Source organism: Nerophis lumbriciformis, linkage group LG09, assembly GCF_033978685.3.
Source record: "Nerophis lumbriciformis linkage group LG09, RoL_Nlum_v2.1, whole genome shotgun sequence".
NCBI lineage: Eukaryota > Metazoa > Chordata > Actinopteri > Syngnathiformes > Syngnathidae > Nerophis > Nerophis lumbriciformis.
In genome coordinates this window covers 32044408-32064480 of record NC_084556.2, presented here as the reverse complement: position 1 = coordinate 32064480, position 20073 = coordinate 32044408, and the positions used below count along the sequence as shown (strand labels likewise).

The 20073-nt window shown below is 40.5% G+C and overlaps 1 protein-coding gene across 1 annotated transcript in view; it reads left to right on the top strand.

Moving 5' to 3' along the window:
* Window positions 1-625: 625 nt before the first annotated feature.
* Window positions 626-20073, top strand: part of fam222ba (family with sequence similarity 222 member Ba) — a 93629-nt gene continuing 74181 nt past the window's right edge. Inside the window, exon 1 of the mRNA XM_061961941.2 lies at window positions 626-746. The gene's annotated coding sequence lies outside the window, so the exon portion shown is untranslated. The remainder of the gene's footprint in view (window positions 747-20073) is intronic.

Sequence of the window (20073 nt, the reverse complement as noted above, 5' to 3'; positions counted from 1 at the left end):
ACAAGATACACGTACAATTAGTGCACCAACCCGAAAAAACCTCCCTCCCCCATTTACACTCATTCACACTCATTCACACAAAAGGGTTGTTTCTTTTTGTTATTAATATTCTGGTTCCTACATTATATATCAATATAGATCAATACAGTCTGCAAGGGATACAGTCCGTAAGCACACATGATTGTGCGTGCTGCTGGTCCACTAATAGTACTAACCTTTAACAGTTCATTTTACTCATTTTCATTAATTACTAGTTTCTATGTAACTATTTTTATATTGTTTTACTTTCTTTTTATTCAAGAAAATGTTTTTAATGTATTTATCTTATTTTACTTTATTTATTTTTTTTAAAAAGGACCTTATCTTCACCATACCTGGTTGTCCAAATTAGGCATAGTAATGTGTTAATTCCACGACTGTATATATCGGTATCGGTTGATATCGGTATCGGTAATTAAGAGTTGGACAATATCGGAATATCGGATATTGACAAAAAAGCCATTATCGGACATCCCTAATAATAACTATTATCATTATATATACTTAACAGTACATGTAGTATAGTAAAGTGACTGTACCTTTAACTACAGGGAAGATGTCGCCGGGTACTGCGCATGCGCCGGAAGTTGCTGCCGCAGACAGCAGCAGCAGCAGTGATTCGGCATCGCAGAGCAACGGGAGTAAATCTCTTCGTTTTGAACCATGGCGACGAACTAAATGATGCCTTTCGCAGAGGTTGACGGAGAGTAAGTAGTCTTGCCTTTGCTACCCATCCCGCTTGCTCCACACTGGCTGACACGGCCACTGTATTCGGCACGGATATTCGGAGCAGACGATGAGGAGAGGGCAACAATGGGACTGAATGTTTGAGACGAGCTAAGTTAGCTAGCCACTCAGCTGCCACTCTTATTACTAGCAACCTGCTTTACTGCTCACCCTCTGCTTTCTCCAAGCATTCTGACGGTCATTGTTCGCATAAATATTCTATTCCAAGTTAGTCTGGGCACCATACGTTTATATGTCAGATAATAAGTATTGAATGATGCCGGTTATTTGTGTTAAGGAACTGCTTAGGTCTATAAAGTGTGGCCCGGGGGCCATTTTTGTCCCGCAGTTCATCATTTACTGGCCCTCGACTTATTACATGTACTCATTATTAATGGTATATATTAATATATATTACACTTGGGCAGCTATGACACAAAACTAATGTTGATGGTTTAGTGCCCTACATCCCTGGCCTTTAAATTAAATTGTTCTGTTTACGGTAGTTCGGACACCACTGGTGTAGGTATAGTTCTTATGTTGACAATTGTGCATTCATTTCACATCTATGATATGTTTATTTATTTTACTGCCAGCTTCGTATGTGATGAATGCATTGTCTCTTGCTACTGAATATGGTATGTAGTTGTTTCGGTCCTGTTTATCTTGAAACACACGGGCACGGCTGGTCTGCACCGGCAAAAGGCAAAGTGTAAAAGGTGATAACAGAAGGTTGACGTCACCAGACTCGTCCTGCTTGATCCTGCTTCACGTCAACCTCATAGGAAGAGGAGGAGGAGTACTGTAGCAGCCTTTTTTCATTGTAGCATCTAATGGTCGGTGTCTGGAAAGGAAGAGGTCTGGCTCTGATCAAATTTCGGGTATCCTAAGGGCGCACTTAACTAATGGGATCCTATCGATGTTTTTCCCCACCCTCTAAGCCTGATCTTTTCACGGCGGAATGTTAATGCTGCTGCTGTTTTTTGGCTGCTCCGAGTCGGGTTTTATTGTAATGTAATGGCTGGAGATGATTAAGGATTATGAATGGATAATGCTGAGGAATGTTTTTCATATGGTAAGATGACTTAAGTGTATGCGAATAGCTAAATCCATGTTTGCAAGTATTGGACTTAGGTTGAGAGAGATATGACATTATCTTCACTCAAGCATAACAAAGGTTAGTCTTTTTAAGTTCACAACAGCTGGGAGAAATGATTGCTTACCAAGGCAGGAGACTGACCTTACTTGTCCAAAAGTGCAGTTTAGTTGCCTTACATTTTTCCAAAGTGCGCATAATTAAATTTCAGACCATGTTGCCTGAGAAACCCAGGCCCCCAGACTGTGCAATTATCGAGTTGAAGGAAACCTTTTTGCAATGAGGTGCTATGTTTCCCAGCGCAATGAAGATTAATTAGGTCCTAGAAACAAATGACTGTAAGGTCTTTTCCATCTGCAAAATGCTCTAAAGTCACCTCTGCCTAAAACAAAGCTTTTATGGGGAGATATTGTGAGTGTAAAACAATTGAGTGCAAACAACCTTTTAGAGTTTGAACGAAATCAGTTCCATGGTTGACCAATGATTTTATTACAGAAAGAAGGAAATGTGTATAATCTGATGGGTCAAATGCAGATAATAATTTCGCCACACCTAGTGTGTGTGTGACAATCATTGGTACTTTAACTTTTTAACTTAACCAGGGCCTAAATGTCTCCATCCTAAAACCTTTAATAACTACACAGGCAGTGTTTAAAGTCACATTTTAACACCGTCAACTCACACACCTGGACTTTACCATCTCTTCTTTAGCTTGCACATTTGTAATGGCTGACCCCTCTGCTCAATTATCTCCATGGCTACCAGCAGCCACCTGCTAGCTTAGCATCCCATCATCACCTGTTAGCGCCAAGGTACTCGGCAGTCCTGGACATTCCATTCAGTTTACTTAAACGTAACTCCCACTGTATTTTTGTGTCAAGTACGATGATCTTCCCAGTTTTGCTGAAGTGAGTCATGATGATGTTCAACCTCCACGCTTTGTGCCACAGTTTTCTCCCAAATATCAGACTTTTATGCAACCTTTTGAGCATTCCAGTTGTGAGTTTCCTTTGTCCAGCTAGAATATGTTAGTGTTGTTGGCGCAGAAGTTGCAGTGCTTATTTCTGATTAAGTATGTGCATGATTTGTGTGTTTGCGCAGTCACCTATAAAGCTAGCAGACAAGCCTGAATGTCAAGAGCACCTGGTTTATTTGTTCTTGTCACGCTGGTCAGCGTGTGAGAAAATGACTGCTTCCACCAAAGGGAAATACCACTTGCTCATGAGTCATGTGCTGACTCTTTGACCTGTCACCACAAACTCAACAATCTTTGCTGAGGGCAAAGTGACAGAAAAGCAAGTTTGCCTTTTAGCATTCCTGCCAACCACTGACAAATGTATTGGAATTAATGGATTTACAGTGTGGGCAAAAATAGGTCTGTTTGCTTTTAAAGTGCTGCATCTTGACTTTGTTTTGGCATCAGCTGTGCATATACAAGGTTGAAGCTTGCAAACAATTAGAAGAGTATACCGAGGCTTTTAATCTATCCATCTATCCATTCATTTCTACCTCTTGTCCCTTTCGGGGTGGCGGGGGGCTGGAGCCTTTCCCAGCTGAACTCAAGGCAGGGTACACCCTGGACAAGTAGCTTCCTCATCACAGGGCCAACACAGATAGACAACATTCACGCTCACATTCACACACTAGGGACAATTTAGTGTTGCCATTCAGCCTATGCCCATACAAAAATGTTCAAATTGTGTCTCCTTTGATCAAGAAGTAGTCTATCTAAATCAGAGGTGCCCACACTTTTATTCACACACATACTGTATGTATATTCATACATATATAATATATATATATATATTCATAAATAGAAAAAAAAAAAAAAAAAAAAAAAAAAAAAAAAAAAAAATATATATATATATATATATATATATATATATTAGGGCTGCAACTAACGATTAATTTGATAATCGATGAATCTGTCGATTTTTACTTCGATTAATCGATTAATAATCGGATAAAAGAGACAAACTACATTTCTATCCTTTCCAGTACTTTATTGAAAAAAAACAGCATACTGGCGCCATGTTCTTTCAGCTTTCCAAATAAAACAAGAAAAATGTTACAAAAATGCACAATTTTGATACCCCTGCTATAGATAATAAAAAATTAAATGTGATAAATCTATCGATAAAAAGCAGAGCCTGACGACGCATGCGCGTTCATCACAACTCTCTCGCTCTCTCTGTCTCTCCCCTTCCCTCACCAATGCTGCTGCGCGCACAATTTGTTTTGTTTTTAACCTTCTTAACCCTGAACGTACATTGAAAATACACGCAACCCTAACTCAAAATGCCGGACATTTGAGGCATTTAAGAAACACCGCCCGACAGCCCCGCAAAAGAGGACATGTCCGGTAAAAAGAGGACGTATGGTCAGGACCTAGCCCGGCTATAGCAGCGATCGGTTTCACCGGACATGTCCTCTTTTGCTAGCATGCTAGCAGCTAACGGGACCATACGTCCTCTTTTCACCGGACATGTCCTCTTTTGCGGAGCTGTCAGGGCGGAGTTTCTTAAATGCCTCAAATGTCCGGCATTTTGAGTATTGTTTACACAACGTGCAGTACGCTACTTAATATGTCCGTGTGAAAACTTGTTCGGTACACCTCCGCACCGAAACGAAACTCCCGTACCGAAACTGTTCGATACAAATACACGTACCGTTACACCCCTATTATTTTGATTGTTGTTTCTCAGCTGTTTGTAAATGTTGCAGTTTATAAATAAAGGTTAAAAAAAAACGTAGCCTCAGCGCATGCGCTTAACATAGATCCAACGAATCGATGACTAAATTAATCGGCAACTATTTTTATAATCGATTTGAATCGATTTAATCGATTAGTTGTTGCAGCCCTATAAATGAGATATATATATATATATTTCTCATTTATGTTTATTTATTTATGAAACAGACATTTTTTGTTAACATCTTAAAGGTCTTTAATAAAAAGGCAAGCATGTTTAACAAATATAGATTCCTTTCTTTCATGAAGACAAGAAAGAAGTTGGTGTATTACCTGATTCTGATGACTTGCATTGATTGGAATCAGACAGGATTTACAGTAGTGCTGATAACTTCCACATTTTTGAATGGAGGAGAAAAAAACTTCTCCTTTCTGTCCAATACCACATGAAAGTGGTTGATTTTTGCATCTTATTTGTACAGCGTCCATACTCGTTTTTATACACTTAACAAGAAATACATTGACGGCAAACTCTGTAGCTTGCTAGCTTTTGTGCGCTCGCTTTTTAAGACTCTTATTTTGTTAGCGTAGTCAGGATGGAGCTCTGACATTTGTGTATATTTCATGTACAAACTGGTCTTTGCCTTGTAGCTTCACATTCAGCTCATTCATGTGTGCCAGTTTGTCTACAGCAAACGCTAAATCACAAAGCCAATCGGTGTCACTCAGCTCAGGGAAAGTGTCAGCTTTTTCAAATTGCTCCAAAAATGAGACAATCTTCTATTTTAGCTCCCACACACATTGACATACTTTACCCAAACTTAACCAGCGGACATTGGAATGCTAAAGCAAGTCCTGGTGGTCGACATCAGTGAAGTGCCCTCACACGAATAAAGTTAACAAGCTTTATATCTGGCTTCACTACGTGGTCAAGCTGCAATACAGATTTGCACAGTGCCTCCTGGTGGATTATGCAGTGTAAAAAAAGTACCTTGTGTTGGAGGTTGTCCTCTTTCACCCTCACCTGGATTCTTTTTAGTAACCTGATGTTTTTTCCTGTGAGATTTGGCGACCCATCTGTGGTAACGTTAGCTAGCTTACTCCAAGGCAGTTTGTGCTTCATGACAACTTCCGCCAAGCTGTTAAATAAATCCTCTCCTCGCGTTTTTCCTTTTAGGGATTCTATGGCCAAAAAGTCCTCCGTTATCTCAAAATTATCATTAATCCCTCTGATGAAAATCTAAAGCTGAGCGGTGTCCCGAATGTCATTACTTTCATCCAGTGCCAATGAATGTATTGTAAATGACGGTTTTGTTGTTGAGCTTACTAAAACTAAGTCTTTGTCAATTAGCTCCACACCGCGAGTCACTGTTCTGCGTGATAAGCTATTTTTTGCAAATTTGCTCTTGCTCCAGCACAAAACACCTGCTGTCACCACCATGCACTCTTTTAGAAACTCTCCTTTGGAAAAAAGGCTTACTCGTCTTGGCTAATTTGAATGCCAGTACATAACTTGCCTTTGTGCTTGATTCCTGGATGGTAGTGCGTCGGATAAAGTTGTTTTGCTGAGCCTGCAAAATTAGCTTCCAACTTCTGAGTGGTCCGTTCTTGGATTGATTGGTTGTTTGCATAATTAGCGTGCTTGGTGGAGAAATGACGACTTACGTTGTATTCCTTCAAAACCGCGACGGTTTCTTGGCAAATAAGACATACAGCCTTTGACTGGACTTCAGTGAAAAAGTAATTAGTTGTCCATTCCTTATTAAACACCCGGCATTCGGTGTCAAATTTTCTCATTGTTGCAAATTGGTTCTGCTGTCAGAGCAGTAGTAGTAGAAAAAGTGTACCTGTGCTGTGCAATCAATCAAGCATAATGCAGTCCTATTGCGCCACTTTGTGGAATTACTTGATATTATAGGACAATTAATGCGGTCCTGATTATTATTACACAATTTGCTCAATTCTGTTTTATTTTTTGGCGAACTGGATCAAAAAGACCAACGGACCGGATGTGCCCCGCGGGCCGTAGTTTGCCCACCCCTGATATAGTGATATATTAAAGTGTACATTGTCTTTAACATCAGTACACCCTAACAAGGAGGCCAGGACACTTCATGGAAAAGCCTGTGTTTATCCACTTACTAAAACTATATAATCATCTCAATGTTTTACTTGTTTATTTGCATACAATGTAAAAAATGTCATTTTATTTACATAACTATTTTATTAAAGACAGAAGTGTTAAGTTTGTACTTTATTGATCTGATTGATTTGTATCACTATTTATTAAGGGTGTAACGGTACACAAAAAATTCGGTTCGGTACGTACCTCAGTTTAGAGGTCACGGTTCGGTTCATTTTCAGTACAGTAAAAAAAAAAAATATATAAATTTTTTGGTTATTTATATACCAAATTTGTAAACAATGACTTTATCCTTTTAACATTGGGAACACTATAATAGTTCTGCCAAAAATTTAAATAGCTCTGTGTGTGATGGATGTGAGCCACCACTAGGCTGATCAGTGCAACAGCAGGCAGTCATGAATGCTAAGCATAACAATAACATACATTTACACACAGGGTCGATTGCAAGGGTTAATATATATAATATATATATATATATATATATGTATATATATATATATATATATATATATATATATATATATATATATATAATATTATGTTTTGAGCAATGACAGTTTGAAAGAAAGAAAAACAGCTTTGTTTTATTAGTCAACATTGCAACTTTTTCTAAATTACATTTCACCTTTAAGCTTCTTTATTTCACTTTTGTTATGTTTTTGTTTATTTTAATAGTATTTTTAGAATGTGCCGTGGGCCTTTAAAACATTAGCTGTGGGCCGCAAATGGCCTCCGGGGCACACTTTTGACACTCCTGCTATAGATAATAAAAAATTAAATCTGATAAATCTATCGATAAAAAGCAGAGCCTGGCGACCCATGCGCGTTTATCATAACTCTCGCTCTCTCTGTCTCTACCCCTCCCCCATGAATGCTACTGCGCGCACAATTGTTTTGTTTTTAACCCCTTCTTAACCCTGAACGTACGTAGAAAATACACGCAACCCTAACTCAAAATGCCGGACATTTGAGGCATTTAAGAAACTCCGCCCGGACAGCCCCGCAAAAGAGGACATGTCCAGTGAAAAGAGGACGTAGGGTCAGTCTATCGTAGCCCGGTCGCTACTAGCATGCCGTGTGTTGTGCCTCAGTGTGCATTGTTTACACAACTTGCGTTACGCTACTTAATATGTCCATGTGGAAACTCGTTCGGTACACCTCCGAACCGAACCGAAACACCCCTACTATTTATAGATTATTGGTATCTTTGTTGATTTATTGGAGTGTATTTGCATGCAATGTGCAATGCTACAATTTTATTTACAGAAGTATTTCTTTCAAGACAGAAGTTTTAAGTTTGCACATTATTAGTCTCAATATTGGAGATTATTATTTATTTTCATGCAATGTAGAATGCACAATTTTTTTTACAGAAATATTTTATTTAAGATATAAGTATTGACTCCCAGAAGAAGCTCTTAATTAAGTTCTTTGAAAATTATTGCATAAAAAATAAAATGTATATCTGGTCTATAAAGAACAACATTATATTGTCCAGGGTGTACCTCGCCTTTCGCACGAATGCAGCTGAGATAGGGTCCAGCACCCCCGCGACCCCGAACGGGACAAGCGGTTGACAATGGCTGGATGGATGGATTATACAAAGTAGAATTTTGCTAAGAGTAAGATGCAGTGTATGCAGTGTAATTTAAAACAACTAGTTTTTGATCTAATAAAAGCAAAATTTGTTTTGAATTATCCCTGTCATTTGTATTTATTGGTTTCTTTAAATGTAAGGAAAACATTGAAAATATATTTTTTGGTGAAAAAATCTGAGATTTTATTTTTAGGGCATATCGCCCAGGCTTACATTCAACAATACAGCAAAAATATAAACCGTGAGAATTTTGGTCACAAAAATTGTGATATGAAATTATTGAAATGTTGCATCCCTATGCTTAGGTCACTCTATCCAAGTCCTTCTCTTTTTTTAAAGTTTATTGCACCTTTGCAATTACTGCAAAATTCAGCAGCACAAAGACCAAAAGGCGTGCTCACATTACACCAGTTTTAAAATCACTGCTTTGACTCCTTGTGTGTTTCAGGATCAATTTTAAGGTTCTTTTTATGGTTTATAAATGTTTTTATGGTTTTGGGCCTTCTTATCTTTCAGAATTGCTTTTACCCTATGAACCTTCCTGGGGTGTGAGATCCTCCGGCACTCATCTCCTGGTTATTCCAAAAGTCAGGACTTGGGTTGTCTCGATACCAATATTGGTACCGGTACCAAAATGTATTTCGATACTTTTCTAAACAAAGGGGACCACAAAAAATTTTAACAAAAAAATCTTAGGGTACATTAAACATCTGTTTCTTTTTGCAATCAAAGAACAATTTTGTCCTAAAATAAAATTGTGAACATACTAGACAACTTAGCGAACAAAGGCTCCTAATTTGTCTGCTGATGTATGCAGTAATATATTGTGGCATTCCCCATTCTATTATTTTGTCAGAATTATTAAGGACAAGCTGTAAAAAATGATTATTAATCTACTTGTTCATTTACTGTTAATATCTGGTTATTTTCAGTTTCAACATGTTTTATCTACACTTCTGTTAAAATGTAATAAACACTTATTCTTCTGTTGTTTGTATACTTTACATTAGTTTTGGATGATACCACAAATTTAGGTATCGATTTGATACAAAGTAGGGTCATACATTGGTCATAATTTAAGTCCTCATGTGTCCAGGGACATATTTCCTGAGTTTATTAATATAATATGAATAAAAAAAATAAAAAAATATTTTGTGACGATAAGAAATATTGATGTAATCATAGTAGTATCGACTAGATACGCTCTTGTTTTTGGTATCATTACAGTGGATCTCAGGTGTACATCCACCCATGGCATTTCTTTACATTGTGACGCCGGTGAGCTATCGTATCCTCCTACGGTGTATAGTAAAGCATGTTTAGCTATTCCTCGTCCTGCAGGGGTGATTCTAGTAAAAAACTCACTTTATCTGTCGCCAGGGAGGCGAGGATTAGTAATTTAGAAGTAGCTAAAACACTACCAATTGCGAATCGATTGCTAACTAGCTAGCCATGTTTTAAAGCACCTCTTTCTGTGGGTGTTTTTAGTGTTATAGCTTCATCTTTATTGTTAGGTTGTAAGCCAAAATGCGTCCATTCTCCCTTTTCTGTCTACACACTGGGTCTGCTTGTAAGTACACTGTGATTGTGCGCTGCCGAACATGCTCGCAAAACCAGCAATATCAGGATGTGACGACGACGCGCCATCATGCCGGTAAAAAATATATATATGGGGAACCGTTACTTTTCAAACAGAGTATAGTACCGTTTTTGATTCATAGTTACCGCGATACTATACTAGTACCGGTATACCATACAACCTTAGTCTGGACACAAAGTCATGGGATGGCATCTTTCCACCATTATGGCCTTATGGAACAGCTTGGCAGAAGACCTCAGGACTGCGGAGAACGTTCATGTCTTTAAGAGCAGGCTTAAAACCCACCTTTTGATTTGGCTTTTACCTAATATTAATTATTTTTTATTAAAGTAATTCGTATTTTACTTTTTATCTTAATAGTTATGCAATATATTTATTTAGTCATATTTATTTGTTATCTATTTACTGTATATTCATTTTATTTTTATCATTTGTATTTATTTATTATTATTTTTCTTTTTTTTTATCTTTACGTCTTGCTTGTATTTTATCCTTTATCTCTACTCATGGTTCTTACTATTTTTCAAGTTTTATTATTTTTGCTTTCCAACGTTCCTCAGAGGGAGCAATCTGCCTCAGGGGTTATCGGCCGTGCTGTGGGGGCACTTTGTGTCAGCGTCCTGGTGGCCATGGTCTGATGACCTCCTGGTGCAGATGGCTCCTGTGATAGTGTTTACTCACATGTCTCCTCTGTACTCAGCCATGCATTCATTTGTACATATAGTTGCATATGTTTGTGTGTGTTTGAGTTTGGTATCCAGTGTTTCCCCCAGAAAATGTGTTAGTTAAGGTGGTGTCTCTCCGGCAGACAGACCGGGGAAGGGGGTGGGTGGGTGTAAGGATCGGTGTAACTCGCCCTGTCGCCATCTCGTCTCCACCTCGTCGCTGCCACCACAGCCTGGGGGGCAATAGACTACAGACTGCGGTGAAGTAGGCCGGCTTCGTCGCGTGAAGAAGCCTACAATTTTTGGTTGTGTTTTCCGCTCCATTTGCTGAATGCCGATATACGATATATATCTCGATATTTTGTCCGTAAAGTAAAAACAAAACAGTCTTAGTTACCTGAGATACTAAGTATGTCATTATTGTGACTTAGTAAGTCAATATTTTGACTTACTAATTTACTAAGTCAAAGTAATGACAAAATAATGACTTACAAAGTCAAAATAATGACTTACTAAGTCAAATTGATGACTTACTGTAAGTAAGCGTTTGCAATAAGCGTTTGAAAAAAAAGAGTTAAAAGTGGGGCCACATGCTGACATATGTTCAACTCATCATGCTTAATTTATTACAGCATTTAGGAAGCCTGTAGTTGATTTTTATTATGTAAATGTTATATTTTTATCAACATGTGATAGCAGGGACCATGCCATTCAAAACTATTGCTGCTACATTACTAACGGTTAATGTAACTATAGCTGAAAAAAATTGTACAATAGCAATAGGAGAGACTATTCATCCCTGAACACCATGGAGTTCATGTAGGCTTTATGATGCAGTTACATTATTATATCAACTATCAGAGACAGCTTCAGGAAACTCTTCATTTAACATAATGTCGTTTTTTGCTGCTTCAACACAGCTTAATCAACACAGAAAAAGGTAAAGTGAAATAACTTAGTTGTTAACTGTAGGTCAATAATGCTTGTCTTTCTGTCAGACAGACAGGGCTTTGCTGTCCGTAACACACACACACACACACATGCACACACACTGCAAAATGAGCTAACGTTACGCTAAAAGCTAATTAGCCTTCACCTCAAGGACTGCGATCGAGCTGAGCTGCCGCTTATGTTTCTAGAACGTCAACGGGCTCATAGTGATGTTACTAGTAGTTGACTGGGATGTGTTTATTATAATTTGGGGAGAGTCCGCTGCCTTATGCTTACCTGCTAAACACCTTTCTGCTCACCCCACCGCTGGAGCACTGACTCCATGCGCTCTGAATACGCACTGCTGACTGGTTGTTACATGCGATCTGAATACGCACTACTGATTGGCTGTTACATGCACTCTGAATACGCACTGCTGATTGGCTGTTACCGCTCTGCGTGAATACAATCATATGGTTGTGTGGGTGGGACAATGCTGGGTGCTGCAGAGACGTACTGACAGAGGCAGAACTATGCGGAGCAGCTTGTTAAGACTTTAGTTTAGGCGGTGGCTCTTTGTTGTGTCTGGGGTGAGTTTTTCCTTGCCCTTATGTGGGCTCTGTACCGAGGATGTCGTTGTGGCTTGTGCAGCCCTTTGAGACATTTGTGATTTAGGGCTATATAAATAAACATTGAGTGATTGATTGATTGTTAAGGCGGCCGCCTTAACAACAAAGCGCTGCGGGAAACCCTGGTATCTGTGTCCATGCATGTGTATGTGATAATTGGGAATCTCGGTCATCAGGGTTATTTATTTATTTTATGTATAAAAAGCATTTTATAAATAAAGTTTGATTGATTGATTGATTTCTGTTACTCCATTGTTTTCTCAAAACTTTTATTAATCTCCTTGCTAATATACTGTTTATATCTGGTTACTTTCTGTTAAGGATTCGATTCTATTCAATATTTGTGGTTGCCAATACGATTAAGGAACAATCTAATTTTTGTAACGATTCGATTCGAAACGATTCAGTAACTTTTTAGCAGGTGAAGTTTCCTATATTCCGGTTATTTCTTGAAAGGGAATTAGGTTTAAATGAATAATGGATACAAACAAGCAGGTAAATAATGTCCAAATGCATTCACATCTTATTTGAATAAAGTGCAACCAACACTTTAGAATGAATTAACATGAGGAAACATTTTCTGCTCACATTTTCAACATTCAAGCAATGTTCAATAAGTATAGCAACCAACATTTTAAAAGTAGATTTACCTGTTAAGTAAAGTTCCCTGACCCGGCCATACAGTATTTGTTCTCCGCCCTGGTGTTGCCGAAGAAGGACAGTGTCCCAGGTGTGCAAAAACGTGTACTGATGTACTGTATGACCCCCCCCCCCATCCCTGTTAATGATATTGGCCCCTCGCTTCCTAATTTCCATTGCCTCCATGATGTATCTCTTCTATTTATTTGTATCTCATGAAATATATTTTCCTTGGCTGCCAGTTGTGTGTCACACTTCATGTTGTTGTGTTCGGGAAGTCAGTGCACCGCCGTAACTTGCTCCGCTGTCACTTCCGTTTTGTCAGTCATGTCTTTTGTGGCCTAAATTGTGTTGGGGCTTTGAATTATTGTGTTGTGCCGTTTGTATTTGTTGTGGCTTTTGCACTCCTGCTGTAGCTGAAAGTTGTGTTGTAATTGATGATATTGTCTTGTGGCGTTTGCGTTTGTTGTGACCTTTCTAAGCCATCGTAGGTATCCAGTGTTAAACTTCAGATAAAGTCTGTCGTTCTTAAAGCCAATGTTTTTTTAATGTCGTTAAAATCGATTGATTCCCTTTTTTAATGATCTTGGATTGATTCCTATCTTCCAAAAGGCAAACTTGCAGAGCACAGATCGATATACTTGAAATTTTGAAATAATAAATCGATCTAGCAATGTATCGATCAATCGTTACACCCCTGCTTTCTGTTGTAACATTGTTCCAGCTACAATTTTGTTAAACTGTAACAAGCATTTATTCTTCGGTTGTTTGTATACTTAACATTAGTTTTAGACAAAACTTCAAATCAAGGTGTCAAACCAATACCAAGTAGTTACAGAAGCAGTATTAGGAATACCAATGCTGATTAGGGAATCCGGTACTTTTCCAACAAAGAAATTGACCAAAAAAACGCTGCAACGTATGTAAAATAAGGCTCCACTCTTCCAAAAATGTGCCAGCTTAATGCTAATATACATTGGCTTTGCTATTGACATGTTACTGATTAGCATTGGCAATTTTACATGGCAATATCACCTCCAAATTTGTTAATGAACTACAACTAAGATGCATGTTACATTCAAACAGCTGGTGCGTAATAAGTACACAACTTACATTACTAACACTTTGTGGGGCGCAACAAAACACAAGACTGCAAAGACTGAAATGACTACTTAACACTATAAATTATACACTACTGCTAACTGCTGCTTCTTAGACTTGCAAGTTGCAACTGTAATTAAGACTCAGAAATGTTATTTTAAAACAAGATATTGTCACGTGGGGTTCGCAGCTAGCTGCGGGGTTGTTCTTCCAATGCAAAATAGACGGCTCCGGACAACAGCGTGAAGGTAGGCTAGGATTTATTAATATAAATCACGCACTACCGCGAACATAAACAATACAACAACAACTACAACAAAAAAAGAGGCAAGCATGCCTAAAACGCAAGTGAGGCTAATCTTAAACAGAATCTATGGCATGGACATGGAAACTTACTTGGACAGAGCAAGACATAAACCGGTGTGACATCAAAACAACGCAGGCAGAACGAGTGATGAACAAAGGTAGTCTTAAATAACAGTGACATGATTGGTGACAGGTGTGTGTGAGTCCGAACGTGAAACAGGTGCGTGACGTGACAGGTGAAAACTAATGGTTGCTATGGTGATAAAACAAAACAAAAGTGCACAAAAAGTCCAAAATTTAAACCGAACATTACTAAAACAAAACATGATCACACAGACATGACAGAATCCCCCCCTTACGGACAGATCCCAGATGTCCAAAAACAGAAAATATCAACAAGAGTCATGGGAGGGCGGGAGGGGGACATGGCGGTGGGTCGCCAGGCCACGTGTCCCTGTATCCACCGGGGCAGAGTTAGGTGGCGGCGGCGAGTAGAACGCCGCTGCAGCAGGCGAGGCGGGCGCCCAGGGAATGGCCACATTCGTGGCCGACTGGGAGGTGGGCGCACTTGGCGTGGCGGGCGACCAGGTAGCGGCCATATCCGTGACCGACGAGGAGGGAGGTGCGTCGTCATCGTGGCAGGCGTGGAAGCAGCAGATGATGCAGGCAGCGAAGCTCGGCATGGGGCGTCAGGCGGCGAAGCTCGGCGTGGCGCGTCAGGCGGCGAAGCTCGGCGTGGGTTTTGGTCTTGGCGTGGCGGGTCTTGGTCTTGGCGTGGCGGGTCTTGGTCTTGGCGTGGCGGGTCTTGGTCTTGGCGTGGCGGGTCTTGGTCTTGGCGTCGTGGAACTGGTACCGGAGCTTGGCGTGGCGGGTCTTGGTCTTGGCATGGCGGGTCTTGGTCTTGGCATGGCGGGTATTGGTCTTGGCATGGCGGGTCTTGGTCTTGGCATGGCGGGTCTTGGTCTTGGCATGGCAGGTCTTGGCATCGTTGAGCTGGTACCGGGTCTTGGCGTCGTTGAGCTGGTACCGGGTCTTGGCGTCGTGGAGCTGGTACCGGAGCTTGGCGTCGTAGAGCTGGTACCGGAGCTTGGCGTCGTGGAGCTGGTACCGGAGCTTGGCGTCGTGGAGCTGGTACCGGAGCTTGGCGTCGTGGAGCTGGTACCGGAGCTTGGCGTGGTGGGTCTTGGCGTAGTGGAGCTGATGCTAGCCTTGGTGCGGCGACAGGTGCTAGCCGTGGAGCAGCTACAGGTGCTAGCCGTGGAGCAGCTACAGGTGCTAGCTTTGGTGCAGGTGGAGGTGGCCTAGCTGGGGGTTGCGGCTTGGCATGGCGAAGCTGAGTCACCCCACCTGTACAGTTCCCAGCCCTAGCCCCCCCCTCAAGGAGCGGATACCAGACGCGCTCCCTGCGGTCTGGAACTCTCTTTAAGGGTGGGTGGGGGGAGGTATGGAGGGGGGCAGAATCCTCCCCATTAAATTGTCCAGAAAATCTATTCACCACCCCCACTTTAGACTGGGTCTGAAAAAATCTAAATTTAGAAAAAAAATTCTCAAAAGGATTATTTTTTGAAACGAAGTCCTTGGTGGGCGGCTGGCAGAGGGCGTAAATAGAATCTAAAAAAAAAAAATCTTGGTTTCTGACGTCATCACCAGTGGGCGGGATGACGTCATCAGCACAGGTCTCCTGCGGCGGCAAGGAAAAATGAGCTGCTTGGGGAATCTTGTTGTCCGTGGGAGGGTTTTGGGGGAACGACGCGTCATGCTGGCGAGAAAAAGCCTTTCTGGTTGGCTTCCAGCTTTGCCAGCGCGTCTCCATCACCTCCTCGTGGCCGGTCTGCGGAAGAACGTCTGCTGCCTGCGTTCTGTCACGTGGGGTTCGCAGCTAGCTGCGGGGTTGTTCTTCCAATGCAAAATAGACGGCTCCGGACAACAGCGTGAAGGTAGGCTGGGATTTATTAATATAAATCACGCACTACCGCGAACATAAACAATACAACAACAACTACAACAAAAAAAGAGGCAAGCGTGCCTAAAACGCAAGTGAGGCTAATCTTAAACAGAAGCTATGGCATGGACATGGAAACTTACTTGGACAGAGCAAGACATAAACCGGTGTGACATCAAAACAACGCAGGCAGAACGAGTGATGAACAAAGGTAGGCTTAAATAACAGTGACATGATTGGTGACAGGTGTGTGTGAGTCCGAACGTGAAACAGGTGCGTGACGTGACAGGTGAAAACTAATGGTTGCTATGGTGATAAAACAAAACAAAAGTGCACAAAAAGTCCAAAATTTAAACCGAACATTACTAAAACAAAACATGATCACACAGACATGACAGATATAACCGCTGGACAGCAGTTATAATCAACACATTTTTAATTGTGGCAATAAAAATGGGATTTTATCAACAAAACAATTAAGGTTTATTAACACACACAAAAGTAAATCGTGAATCGAATTTTTTGTTAAAAATTGTGGATTTTAGTTTTAGGCCATATCGCCCAGGCCTAGGTGTAGCTAAACATTTGACACACCGAGCGAACAGCAGAGAGGCGCTATCATTAGCTTATGTGGTAAGTTGCTAACAGAAGTTAACAAAAACAGATGAGATTAGTGATAAAGTTGCTACAAGGAGAGATAGGTTCTAAAGCAATTTGGTGTATGTGTAAATAATGCTGTAGTCACTCACCAATCGGCAAATGCAGTCGCTGTCTAAAGCATTGTATAACTCTAGAGTCGAGAAATTGGCACCGCACCGCCATATTTAAAAGGAAAAAAAAGTTTGATGCGCGTCGCAGTGCGTCATCAGAGAAGCCTGTCAATAAAAAAATCTATGTGTGATGTAGGGATGTCCCAATCCAGGTTTTTGCACTTCCGATCTGATACCGATATTGTTTTTGCATTTCCGATCCGATACCGATACTGACCGATACCGATACTGACCTATCCGAGCATGTATTAAAGTTTAAAGTTATTTAGCCTACTTAGTTGTCAGAATCATGTTGAAAAGGGTTTTAGTACTCTTGATAACAACTAGCCAGCTGAATTAGGGGAGTTTGAATAATACACAATGGTTGGTAACAAGAAACTGACCTGTTTATTCAAGGATAAACACAAAATAGACAAAATTATACATGACAAACAGAAATGGCATCATTGAACTAGGGCTGGGCGATATGGCCTTTTTTTAATATTGCGATATTTTAAGGCCATATTGCGATACACAATATATATCTCGATATTTTGCCTTAGCCTTGAATGAACACTTGATGCATATAATCACAGCAGTATGATGATTCTATGTGTTTTGATTGATTGATTGAGACTTTTATTAGTAGGTTGCACAGTGAAGTACATATTCCGTACAATTGACCACTAAATGGTAACACCCCAATAAGTTTTTCAACTTGTTTAAGACGGTGTCCACTTAAATTGATTCATGATACAGATATATACTATCAGATATATACTATCATCATAATACAGTCATCACACAAGATAATCACCTTGAATTATTTACATTATTTATAATCCAGGGTGTGGAGGGGGGCGCCTGATGTAAGTGTCAAAAAGACAGCCAAAAGAGTTTGATATGAGAATATATCTAAAGTTAAAATATAGGGTAGAAATGCACCCATCTGCAGGAAATGTAGTCTTGATTTTCAAAATGTTCTTTCAAGGCTTGCATGTCTACATTAAAACATTCTTCTTCATACTCCATTAATATATGCTACTTTTAAACTTTCATGCAGAGAAGGAAATCACAACTAAAAAAATCACTAATTTTTCCATACGGTGTTGATGTTGAAATTTTTGCCATTTTGATGGTGTGGAGTCTGGACGTGTGGCACCGAATGGAGATAAGCGTCTTGACAGACGTCACAATATTTGAACAATGATGACGAAAACTGTTGTCTCTGTCGTGTCCGTGTGTCGAAAATTGTTATGCGCTTATTTTTTTATTTGATTTTGTGCGTGGCATAGATTTTCCGTGCGCAGAGGACGCTTGAGCAGGCGCGCACCTTAGCGGCTGCGCTAGCATCACAGCTAACGTTAGCCATGCCGCTACCTCGCTCTCTGCTGGGAGAGGACGTATACGTATGTGACGTATGACGTGACAGTATGTGACGTATGACGTGACAGTATGTGACTTGTGTAAGAAGGTGCGCTCGCTGTCTGTGAGAGGGAGACACAGGAAAGAGTGAGAAGAGCCTGTCGTGTAATGCCAGCAGCTAAAAGCAACTGCGTGAGAATTGTGGATGTGTTGAAGGTGTGCTGGAAAATGCGGAACGGAAATTACGGAGCAGCAGAAAAGTGGAATGTATTATTTAAATAGGTGCGTTGGAAAACACGGACCGGAGTTTTTTTAAACTGGATCTGGATCGGCATTTTCCCATGCCTTGCCGATACGCATCCATCCATCCATCCATTTTCTACCGCTTATTCCCTTCGGGGGCGCTGGAGCCTATCTCAGCTACAATCGGGCGGAAGGCGGGGTACACCCTGGACAAGTCGCCACCTCATCGCATGGCCAACACAGATAGACAGACAACATAAACACTCACATTCACACACTAGGGCCAATTTAGTGTTGTCAATCAACCTATCCCCAGGTGCATGTCTTTGGAGGTGGGAGGAAGCCGGAGAACCCGGATGGAACCCACGCAGTCACGGGGAGGACATGCAAACTCCACACAGAAAGATCCCGAGGCCGGGATTGAACTCACGACTACTCAGGACCTTCGTATTGTGAGGCAGACGCACTAACCCCTCTACCACCGTGCTGCCCATTGCCGATACGCAATTTTTGGCAAATATCGGCAGCCGATCCGATCCAACTATCGGATCGGGACATGCCTAGTGTGATGTATCAAAAACCGCAGAGAAGAAGTTTGACTAAAACCAATAAATAAAATCACACCCATTACAAAAAAACGCCCTCATGGCTTAAGTAAATATTGGTGATCATAAACACCTAATGTACATCAGAAGACTACTTGCTGGAAACGTCAAGAGTATGGCTGGGAGTACAATGTGAATGCAAAGCGCACATGTCCTCTCAGTTTTCCAAATGCTGAATTCACTGGATTAAGCTAGCAGGGAGCCATGATTGGTCTTACCAAATAAAAGTTCCAGTGGCCTCATATAGGTCCAAATGCTTAAAGGGGAACTGCACTTTTTTGGGAATTTTGCTATTCACAAACATTATGAAAGACACGAGGACGGACGTATTGTTTTTTTTTAATGCATTCTAACTCGTAAATAAAAGTCCACTTTCAACGGAGCCAATAGGAGGTAATCTATTCCGCCTATAAAATCCAATAAATAACCATCCAAAAAACACGCCAACAAAAATATGATTATTAACCACATAAAATAATAATATTATTACTAATATTGTTGCTATAGGCGCTGGCGCACACAAAGTATTTATGACGACGCCTTGTTTACAAACTTGTGTGCCTATGTTGACAATATCGACTAGTCAGCTGTTTACTTGCTTCCCCACTCGAGGAAGTTTTATTTTTGGTACATCATAAATCATGTCTCTCACCTGGATAGTAGAAGGATGAGGATGTAATCCGACAAGTTGGTACACTTTGACAGCCAATTTAGACCCGGCAAGGGCAAGAAGCGACACAAAAATGGTTGGTTCCACCCACCTTTTCTTGGCGAGGATTATGAGTCATTCTTCATCAAAATGGTAACATAACAAGAGTCTATCAGTCGGCATCCTAATGACAGCAGACATTGTACGGTAAGTGATGTTTTATTATGTTTGTTGGCTCTCATGAAGTTTGCAGCAGTAAGTTTTAATCAGTGATGTTGTTTGAGAAAAAAAAAAAACTAACGTCGTGATGCGTTTTTGAAATTAATATGTATTCCTAAAATGATCAAAATATGT